This window comes from Mus caroli, unplaced genomic scaffold (genome assembly GCF_978045245.1).
Source record: "Mus caroli unplaced genomic scaffold, Mus_caroli_1 scaffold_20, whole genome shotgun sequence".
NCBI classification, from domain to species: domain Eukaryota; kingdom Metazoa; phylum Chordata; class Mammalia; order Rodentia; family Muridae; genus Mus; species Mus caroli.
Window position 1 is genome coordinate 47,605,809 of NW_028227275.1, and position 11,027 is coordinate 47,616,835.

The 11,027-nt window shown below is 38.2% G+C and overlaps 1 pseudogene; it reads left to right on the forward strand.

The window, feature by feature from the left end:
- The first annotated feature begins 4,161 nt into the window (after positions 1–4,161).
- On the forward strand, positions 4,162–5,700 carry LOC110288923 (dual specificity protein kinase CLK3 pseudogene; annotated as a pseudogene).
- The last annotated feature ends 5,327 nt before the right edge of the window (positions 5,701–11,027 follow it).

An 11,027-nucleotide genomic window follows, 5' to 3' on the forward strand; every position in this document is an offset into this window, starting at 1 on the left:
GAAAGAGTCCCACTAAAATCAGAGACTAGACAAGGCTTCCCACTCTCTCCCTACCTATTCAATATAGTATTTAAAGTCCTAGCTAAAGCAATTAGACAACAAAAGGAGATCAAGGGGATACAATTTGGAAAGGAAGAAGTCAAAATATCCCTATTTGCAGATGATATGATAGTATAAATAACTGACCTAAAAATTCAACCAGAGAGCTCCTAAACCTGATGAACAACTTCAGTGCAGTAGCTGGATATAAAATTAACTCAAAACAAACCAGTGGCCTTTCTCTAAACAAGGAAAAACAGGGTGAAAAAGAAATCAGGGAAACAACACCCTTTGAAATAGTCATAAATAATAAAAAAAATATTTTGTTATGACTCTAACTAAGGAAGTGAAAGATCTGTATGAAAAGAATTTCAAGTTTCTGAAGAAAGAAATAAAAGAAGATGTCAGAAGACAGAAAGGTCTCCCATGCTCATGGATTGGCAGGATTAATATAGTAAAAATGGCTATCTTTCTGAAAGCAATCTACACATTCAATGCAATCTCCCTCAAAATTCCAACTCAATTCTTCTCAGAGTTAGAAAGGGCAATTTGAAAATTGATCCGGAATAACAAAAAACCTAGGAAAGTAAAAGCTATTTTCAACAATAAAAGAACCTCTGGGGGAATCACCATGCCTGACCTCAAGCTGTACTACCGAGCAATTATGACAAAAATGGCATGGTACTGGTACTGTGACAGACAGGTAGACCAATGGAAAAAAATTGAAGACCCAGAAATGAAACAACACAAAGTATCTAAACATATCCAGTGGTAAAAAGAAAGCATTTTCAACAAATGGTGTTGTCTCAACTGGTGTTTAAGATGTAAAAGAATGAGAATTGATCCATTCTTATCTCCTTGTACAAAGCTCAAGTCTAAGTGAATCAAGGAACTCCACATAAAACCAGAGACACTAAAACTTATAGAGGAAAAATTGGGAAAAACCTCGAAGATATAGACAGGGGGAAAACTGAATAGAATAGCAATGGCATCTGCTGTAAGATAAAGAAACAGCAAATGGAACCTCATAAAATTGCAAAGCATCTGTGCTGCAAAAGACACTGTCAATAAGATGAAAGGACCACCAAAAAATTGGGAAAGGATCTTTACCAAACCTAAATCTGATTGGGGACTAATATCCAATATATTCAAAGAACTCAAGAAGCTGGACTCCAGAACCACAAATAACCCCTTTAAAATTGGGGTACAGAGCTAAAGAAAGAATTCTCAATTGAAGAATACTAAATGGCTAAGAAGCACCTGAAAAAATGTTCAACATCCTTAGTCATCAGGGAATTATAAATGGAAACAACCCTGTGGATCCCACCTCACACCAGTCAGAATGGCTAAGATCAAAAATTCAGGCCGGGTAGCAGTGGCACATGCCTTTAATCCCAGCACTCAGGAGGCAGAGGTAGGCGATTTCTGAGTTTGAGGCCAGCCTGGTCTACAGAGTGAGTTCCAGGACAGCCAGGAATACACAGAGAAACCCTGTCTCAAAAACCAAAAAAAAAAAAAAAAAAATCAGGTGACAGCAGATGAAGACAATGACTCCTCCATCCTTGGTGGGTTTGCAAGCTGGTACAACCATTCTGAAAATCAGACTGGCTGTTTCTCAGAAAATTGGACATAGTACTACCAGAAGATCTAGCAATACCTCTCCTGAGCATATTCCCAGGAGATATTACAACTGGTAATAAGGACACATGATCCCCTATGTTCATAGCAGCCTTATTTATAATAGCCAGGAGGTGGAAAGAACCCAGATATCCCTCAACAAAACGATGGATACAGAAAAAATGGGGTACACACACACAATGGAGTACTACTCAGCTATTAAAAGCAATTAGTTTATGAAACTATTAGGCAAATGGATGGATCTGGAGGATAACATCGTGAGTGAGGTAACCCAATCACAAAAGAACATACATGCTATACACTCACTGATAAGTGGATATTGGCCCAGAATCTTAGAATACCCAAGATATTATTCGTAAAACACGTGAAACTCAAGAAGGAAGGCCAAAATATAGATACTTCGTTCCTTCTTAGAATGGGGAACAAAGTACCCATGGAAGGAATAAAAGAGACTGCCCCAACTGGGGATCCATCCCATAATCAGTCACCAAACCTAGACACTATTCCATATGCCAGGAAGATTTTGATGACAGGATCCTGATATAGCTGTTTCTTGTGAGGCTATGCCAGTGACTAGAAATACAGAAGTAGATGCTCACAGTCATCTATTAGATGGAACAAAGGGCCCCCAGTGGAGGAGCTACAGAAAATATCCAAGGAGCTTAAGGGGTCTGCAACCCTATAAGAGGAACAACAATATGAACTAATCAGTACCCCAGATCTTGTGTCCCTAGCTGCATATGTAGCAGAAGAGCACCTTGTTGGATGTCATAGGGAAGAGAAGCCCTTGGTCTTCCAAAGATTAAATGCCACAGCGCAGGGGAATGCCAGACTTTGAATCAGGATTAGTTGGTTTGGGGAGCAAGGTGAGTATAGGGGACTTTTGGGATAACATTGGAAGTGTAAATGGAGAAAATATCTAATAAAATTGCTTTTGAAAAAAATTTCTTATTAATATTAATGTTAAAAATATCAATATTTTATGGATAGAGGTAGAGTTTCTAATTTGATGATATAATCTAGATACATATAATGAATGTTCATTTTTAGGTGTAGTTTGTATATTTATTGCCTTATATATCTATCATTTGGGGCTTTGAGAACATTAAAATTTTAACTTTCCATTTTTAAAATAATACAGTAACATATTAGGAGCTAAACTACAAAGATCATTTATTTTCTTAAAAAATTATGATAACTGATTATAAGATCTCAAGTCTCATGGTGAAATTTTCAGTAGCCTTAGATTCAGAGCTCCTTATCCCACTGAAATCTGCCTGGGAGTTTATTTTCAGAGATGCATACCTAAGCAAAACTTGGATATGTAACATTAATGGGGAAATTAGTTTTAAGTAGAGGAAATTATTTAAACTCAGATTTCTTAAAGAGAGAAAGGAAAGTACTCTAAGAACCCTGAGTTCAGAAGCCTGATATGACAAATAAAGGTACTCAAAGAAGAGTCACAACACATTGTATGTGTGTGTCTGTGTGTGTGCGCACGCGCGCATCTGTGTGTGCTTTTCCGAGACCTGCCTCTCTCTGCATGTGTGAGTCTCTCTCTCTCTCTCTCTCTCTCTCTCTCTCTCTCTCTCTCTCTCTCTCTCTCTCTCTCTCTCTCTCTCCAAAATATGTCTTATAGCAAGGAGAATGTTAGAGAATTTTGTTTCAGTAAACAGTTATAAGTTGGATTTGAAGGGAATATTATTCAGAAGAGTATGGTATGAAGAACATTAAGTTGTATCTTTTTAATGCTATGTAGGCACATTATAGTTACTGTCTTTGATAGCTTAATTGAAGTGTCTCTGTAAATGTACCCTTTGATAAAAGTAAGTAGAATTCACTTACCCTCTTTGACAAGATACCTTTGAAAAGCACATTTTGTATCTGAAACTCATTGCTCTTTATCAGCAAAGTTCCCTGCCTTTTTCTCCACAGCAAAAGCAGATTAGATCTTGGGCCTAGTCTCCTACATCATTCAAACATTTCCCCCCACTCCCATAAATTCTTATCTTTCTTTTACCAAATGAGTGTTATTAGTTAGTGTTTTGTTGCTTTGATAAAGCATCATGTTTAGGTTTATCTTTCCAAGGTGTTAGATTCCACAATGGTGACAAATACACGGTTTATGTACATAAACATGCACAAACACAGAGAGGGAAAGAGAGAGAGAGAAAGAGAGAGAGAGAGAGAGAGAGAGAGAGAGAGAGAGAGAGAGAGAGAGAGAGAGAGAGACTCACACATGCATACTAAATAAAGTGTAATTTGAAAAATGAAAATCAGTTATTTTAAGTATTTGTAATTGAAAATATCATTGACATATGGGATTAGCTTTTTTAAAATGTCATATCAGTTGTTACACTGTAATTCTGAGGATTATAATCTTGATTTTGCAATTGAATTACTATTTATTTCTATAAAGCATAAAAAATCTACTTTAAGTTACTTATATCCAGGGTCCTAGCTGCAGCTGAATCCTGGGAGACAATGCATCACTGTAAGGAAAACCTTTCCCCATAGTCAGATCCGTACCTGAGCTACCACAGAAAGAGGAGGTGGTCTTACAGTCTGGAGCATGAAGGTTGACTGCAATACCAATCCCGAAGGGAGTTTTCTCACAGAGATCACAGTCCAGAAGACATGAGGAGGATCTACCAGAGGAGATACCGGGAACTCCATGACTGTGATACATATATGTGTGAAGAGCAGAGCCCATCCTTTGGAGTGGATTGTTATGGGTCTTCACATTCTCAGCATTGGAGACAGTCATAAGAGAGGGGGCTATAACACACATAACTGCAAACATACTGACCCCTGTCACAAACGCTGTCCCAAGTCTTGTAGCAACACCTCCTCAAGAAGGCAACCTAGAAGTAAGCGCAGCAGCAACAATGTGTAATGTGACAAGGAGCAACACTCAGTGTGGTGGGTCTGTAATTGACTCCAACAGTGATATGAGATCATGGAGAACCTAGGTGAAGGCATTTTTGGTAAGGTGATGGAGTGCTTGGACGATGCCTGAGGGAAGTCATAGTTTGCCATGAAGATCATCCATAGTACTCGAAGGCTGCACTGTAGAAATTAATGTTCTCAAGAAAATCAAGGAGAAAGACAAGGAAAATAGGTTCCTTTGTCTGATTCTGATGTCTGATTGGTTCAACTTCCATGTTCATAAGTGCATCGCCTTTGAGCTCCTGGGCAAAATCACATTTGAATTCCTGAAGGAAATTTCTTTGCAGTCTTATCCCCTACCACATGGACTACCAGCTCTTCATGAACTTAGACTTCAACATGAAAACCAGCTGACCCACACAGACTTGAAGGCAGAGAACATCTTGTTTTTGAATTCTGAGTTTGAAACCCTCTACAATGAGCCCAAGAGCTGTGAGGAAAGGAAACAAAGAACACCATCATCTGAGGAGCAGACTTTGGCAGTGTCACATTTGACTAAAAACATCACACCTGCATTGTGGACCACCTGTCACTACCGCCCAAGTGAGGTGATCCTTGATTTGTGCTGGGAATAACCCAGGGATATCTGGAGCATCGGGTGCATTCTTTTCCAGTACTGCCATGGCTTTACACTTTTCCAGACCCATGAAAATAGAGAACACAGGGTTCTGATGGAGAATATCCTAAGTCCTATCACATCACACATAATCCACCATACCAGGAGGCAAAAATAATTCTACAAAGGGGTCCTGGTATGGGATGAAAACAACTCTGAAAGGGCAGTATGTGAAGCAGAACTGCAAACTTTTAAAGAATTACATGCTCAAGGATTCTGTGGAGCATGTGCAGCTGTTTGTCCTGATGAGAAAGATATCAGAGTTTGATTCTGGTTAGCGCCTCACACTGTCAGAAGCTTTGCTGCACCCCTTCTTTGCTGTCCTGACCCTCGAAGAGCAGTCCTTCCGGAGCAGCTATAACCCCAACAGATTACAGGTGCAGTCCAGCAAACTAAGAGTTGATGATCTGGACTGGGCTGCTGACCCCTTTTCTTCAGCCTCTCCCACTGGCCTATGAGCCAGAGCTACCAATGAACAGTGCAATATGAAGGAAGGCAGAAGCCTGCAAGGAATTGGTGGATGTGGTGCTCAGCTGCCTAAAAGCAGATTGAACCCAAGCTACTTATATTGTATTATAAACTTATAATCAAGTATTTCTTACTGTTAAAAAAAAAGTGCTAGTTACTTATACCTAAAGAAAGTAGTTGAGCCAGGTGGTGGTGGAGCACACCTTTAATCCCAGCACTTGGGAGGAACTAGCAGGAAAATTTCTGAGTTTGAGGCCGGCAATGTCTACAAAGTGAGTGCCAGGACACTCAAAGCTACACAGAGAAATCCTGTCTCGAAAACAAGAAAGAAAGAAAGAAAGAAAGAAAGAAAGAAAGAAAGAAAGAAAGAAAGAAAGAAAGAAAGAAAGAAAGAAAAGAGTTATAGATACTATATGTAAAGGAGTAAAAGAAGAAATATGCCAGAAATAATTTAGGAAAACTTGTTCTGAGACTACTACTAAGAACAAAAATTGGTGAAAGTGGTATGTTGAAGTCTCCCACTATTATTGTGTGAGGTGCAATGTGTGCTTTGAGCTTTACTAAAGTTTCTTTAATGAATGTGGCTGCCCTGCATTTGGAACATAGATATTCAGAATTGAGAGTTCCTCTTGGTAGATTTTAACTTTGATAAGTATGAAGTGCCCCTCCTTGTCTTTTTTGATGACTTTGGGTTGGAAGTCGATTTTATTCGATATAAAATGGCTACACCAGATTGTTTCTTCAGACAATTTGCTTGGAAAATTGTTTTCCAGCCTTTCATTCTGAGGGAGTGTCAATCTTTTTCCCTGAGATGAGTTACCTATATGCAGCAAAATGTTGGGTGCTGCTTGTGTAGATAGTCTGTTACTCTATGTCTTTTTATTGGGGAGTTGAGTCCATTGATATTAAGAGATATTAAGGAAAAGTAATTGTTGTTTCCTAGTATTTTTGTTCTTAAAGTGGGCATTCTGTTCTTGTGGCTGTCTTATTTTAGTTTGTTGAGAAATTACCTTCTTGTTTTTTCTAGGACGTGGTTTATATCCTTTTATTTTTTTTTTTCTATTATTATCCTTTGAAGGGCGGGATTTGTGGAATGTTAATGTGTGAATTTGGTACTGTCATGGAATACTTTCTTTTCTCCATCTAAGGTACTTGAAAGTTTGGCTGGGTATAGTAGCCTCGGGTGGCATTTGTGTCCTCTTAGTGTCTGTATAACATCTGCCCAGGCTCTTCTGGCTTTCATAGTCTATGGTGAAAAATCTGGTGTAATTCTGATAGGCTTGCCTTTATGTTACTTGACCTTTTTCCCTGACTGCTTTTAATATTCTATCTTTATTTAGTGCATTTGTTGTTCTGATTATTATGTGTCAGGAGGAATTTCTTTTCTGGTCCAGTCTATTTGGAGTTCTGTAGGATTCTTGTATGTTCAATATATATATAACTCAAGAAGGTGGACTCCAGAAAATCAATTAACCCCATTAAAAAATGGGGCTCAGAGCTAAACAAAGAATTCTCACCTGAGGAATAATGAATGGCTGAGAAGCACCTGAAAAAATGTTCAGCATCCTTAATCATCAGGGAAATGCAAATCAAAACAACCCTGAGATTCTACCTCACACCAGTCAGAATGGCTAAAATCAAAAATACAATGCTCACAAGGATGTGGAGAAAGAGGAACACTCCTCCATTGTTGGTGGAATTGCAAGATTGTACAACCAGTCTGGAAATCAGTCTGGCGGTTCCTCACAAAATTGGACATAGTACTAGTGGAGGATCCTGCAATACCTCTCCTGGGCATATAACCAGAAGATGTTCTAACTGGTAAGAAGGACGCATGCTGCACTAAGTTCATGGCAGCCTTATTTATAATAGCCAGAAGCTGGAAAGAACCCAGATGCCCCTCAACAGAAGAATGGATACAGAAAATGTGGTACATTTTCACAATGGAGTACTACTCAGCTATTAAAAAGAATGAATTTATGAAATTCCTAGGCAAATGGATGGACCTGAAAGGAATCATCCTGAGTGAGGTAAGCCAATCACAAAGGAACTCACACAATATTTACTCACTGATAAGTGGTTATTACCCCAGAAACTTAGAATACCCAAGATATAAGATACAATTTGCAAAATAGAGGAAACTCAAGAAGAATGAAGACCAAAGTGTGGACACTTTGCCCCTTCTTCGAATTGGGAACAAAACACCCATGGAAGGAGATATAGAGACAAAGTTTGGAGCTGAGACAAAAGGATAGATTATCTAGAGTCTGCCATATCTGGGGATCCTTCTCATAATCAGCTTCCAAATGCTGACACCTTTGCATACACTAGCAAGATTTTGCTGAAAGGACCCAGATATAGCTGTCTCTTGTGAGACAATGCCGGGGCCTAGCAAACACAGAAGTGGATGCTCACAGTCAGCTATTGGATGGATCACAGGGCCCCCAATGGAGGAGCTAGAGAAAGTACCCAAGGAGCTAAAGGGAACTGCAACCTCATAGGTGGATCATTATTATGAACTAACCAGTACCCCAGAGCTCTTGACTCTAGCTGCATGTGTATCAAAAGATGGCCTAGTCGGCCATCACTGGAAAGAGAGGCCCATTTGACTTGCCAACTTTATATGCCCCAGTACAGGGGAATGCCAGGGCCAAGGGGGGAGTGGGTGGGTGGGGGACTGGGGGGGGGGGAGTGTATTGGGGACTTTTTGGATAGCATTGGAAATGTAATTGAGAATAATACCTAATAAAAAAAAGAAAAAAGAAAAAAAAGAAATTAATGATATGAAGACTGAATTTATTTTATGTCCAACAAATAATATTTAACATTGTATTATAGCATAGAAAAATTACATCTTTTGGTGGATTTTATGTCATCAGATGAATAATCCTGCAGAAAGTTTGCCTCATCAACAACCTTTATGAATGTGCTCCTCAGACTTGAGACCACAAATTTCATTATGAGGATAATTACATTGTAGACCAAAGATGCTATATTTTCTGCATCCATAGAGTGAGTAGAGATACTTTACAATTACATGATAATGACAGTCCTATCAAAGAGAAAGCCTGCAGTGAGATGAGAAGTAGAAGAGGATATTGCCTTCTGTCACCCCTCACCAGAACAGATTTTCAAAATGCTGATGAATTATAAACAGATAATAAAGAAGTAAAAATGAGGAAAAGTGCAAATATAACATTAAAGCTTGAAGAAGACTAAAAAAAAAATCTCAGTGTACCAAACAATGGCCCTGTTCCCTGCCCCTACAGAAATATCAATAGAAATGATCCCAACAATAATTGCTTAGAGTGATACTCTACCCTCATGTGTCCTTCTGTTCTCCCTCCATTCTCATTCCACTCCATTAGCTTAAGCCACATTCATCCTCCAAGCCTTGGTCAGAACCTATATCTGAAATGTAGACTGATCATTCTCCTTTACCCCAGATTACCTACAGTATATCCTAACACCTGCCCAACCTTAGTTTTCCATCTGTATGCATACACAACTTGTAAGTCCTGGAAATCTTACCTGCTCAGGCCATCCCAACCTTCAGATTGTGGCCAGGCAACACAAAAAAGGCAGCCTAGAATCTCAAGGAAGACAAAGCCAAGAAGAGAACTCAAAATGTTTAGAACTCATCATAATAAATTTCTGTGTCTCTCTCTGTGTCTCTGTGTCTCTGTGTCTGTCTAAAACTGTATTTGTCTCTCTGTCTCTGTTGCTCTGTCTCTCTGTCTCTCTCAGTATCTGTCTCTCTCTGTTTCTGTCTCTCTCTGTCTCTTTGTCTCTCTCTATCTGTCTGTCTGTCTGTCTGTCTGTCTTTCACTCACACACAAACACACATACACACACAAATTTACAGAATATGTAAGGGCAAAACTGTACATTTCCTCTGAAATGCAAGGACCTAAAAATTGTCTAAAAATGACCTGAATGAACCCCATTACACAGACCTTGAAATAATAATACTTGACTTTATCAAAAGATTAAAGATATTTGCATAGAACATAAACAATTAGCTCAGTAAACTTAATGTGAATAGTAATAAATATCTTTGTGATGTCCAAGAAAACAAAAATGTATGGCTGAGTAAAACGAAAAAAAAAAAAAAGCGATCATAGAATTGAAAAAATGTTTCAATATTGAGATGAACATACTGAATGGAATGAAGTAAAAATGAAGGTGGGATTCAAATAATTATTAACCCAACTAGAATACTCAGAAAAGAGATGGGCATATAGTTTTGCAACTATCAATAAAGGTATAACGAATTAATAGCTGCCTGGTGTAAGTGAAGCTTTTTTCTTTGTTTGATTTTTGGATTTTTGTTTGCTGTTATTAGTTTTTGAACAGTATAGCCACGACTAGGTTGACCATACTTCCTAAAAAGCTCACGCATCAAAGATCATTTGAGAATCATAAATTTGATCTTAATCAGAGAAAACAAATGTGCATAAAAATATATGGGTATAAACGGAGGGAATGTTAATTGAAAGGGAGTGAATATTGCAAAACATTTTTGGAGCTTTCAAGAAACTCATAAACCTGGTAAATAATTACACTATAACTCTTGTATCTTTTGATGTATTTATCTACCTAGTCATGGTTTGCTATAAAAGTAGATGTTTTCTGAATAAGATGTACAGAAATGTCTAGTTAACCTAGAGAGCATGCCAACAACATAGAGATAAAAACAATTTGATGCAAGTCTCTCTTGCTGAAACAATGAGTTTTCTCATGGTTATGACTTACAGGAGTATGGGTAAGGAGCTTCCTGCAAGAAAATGAGTGTATCAGAGAGAGATGCATTGTTAGAAAGTCCATCCAGAATGGGTGGCCACTCAGTAAAAATATGAATTGCTATAACCCAATAAGCAATTTTCAGGAAGTATGGTTTGAGAGACTCCTCTCTAGCATTAGTATGCTATTATGGTTCTATGGACTAGACTATGTGACTCTTACAAAGTACTGAGCTCAGCAACCTAGTAAGTTTCATTGGCATCCTAAATCTTAAATTTTTGACACATCTGAGCATTGTAATTTTATTTACTTCTTGAGTCTTATAATCTCCCGAATCTCCCAAGCAAACAATATCACAATTCAGAGGAAGTATTTACTAAACAGCAGGTAATACATGAAGTGCGGGGCAGTAGTGGGTATTCAATTATCTAGGATGACAGTCTAGATTTTTAAATTAAAACCCCCAATTTCTATGATAAGATATCCAACACGAGCTGTATGTTGTCTGAATCCAAAAGGAATACATAGAAAATACATATAAGAAATATGCCCGGAACTACAATACACTTTACAG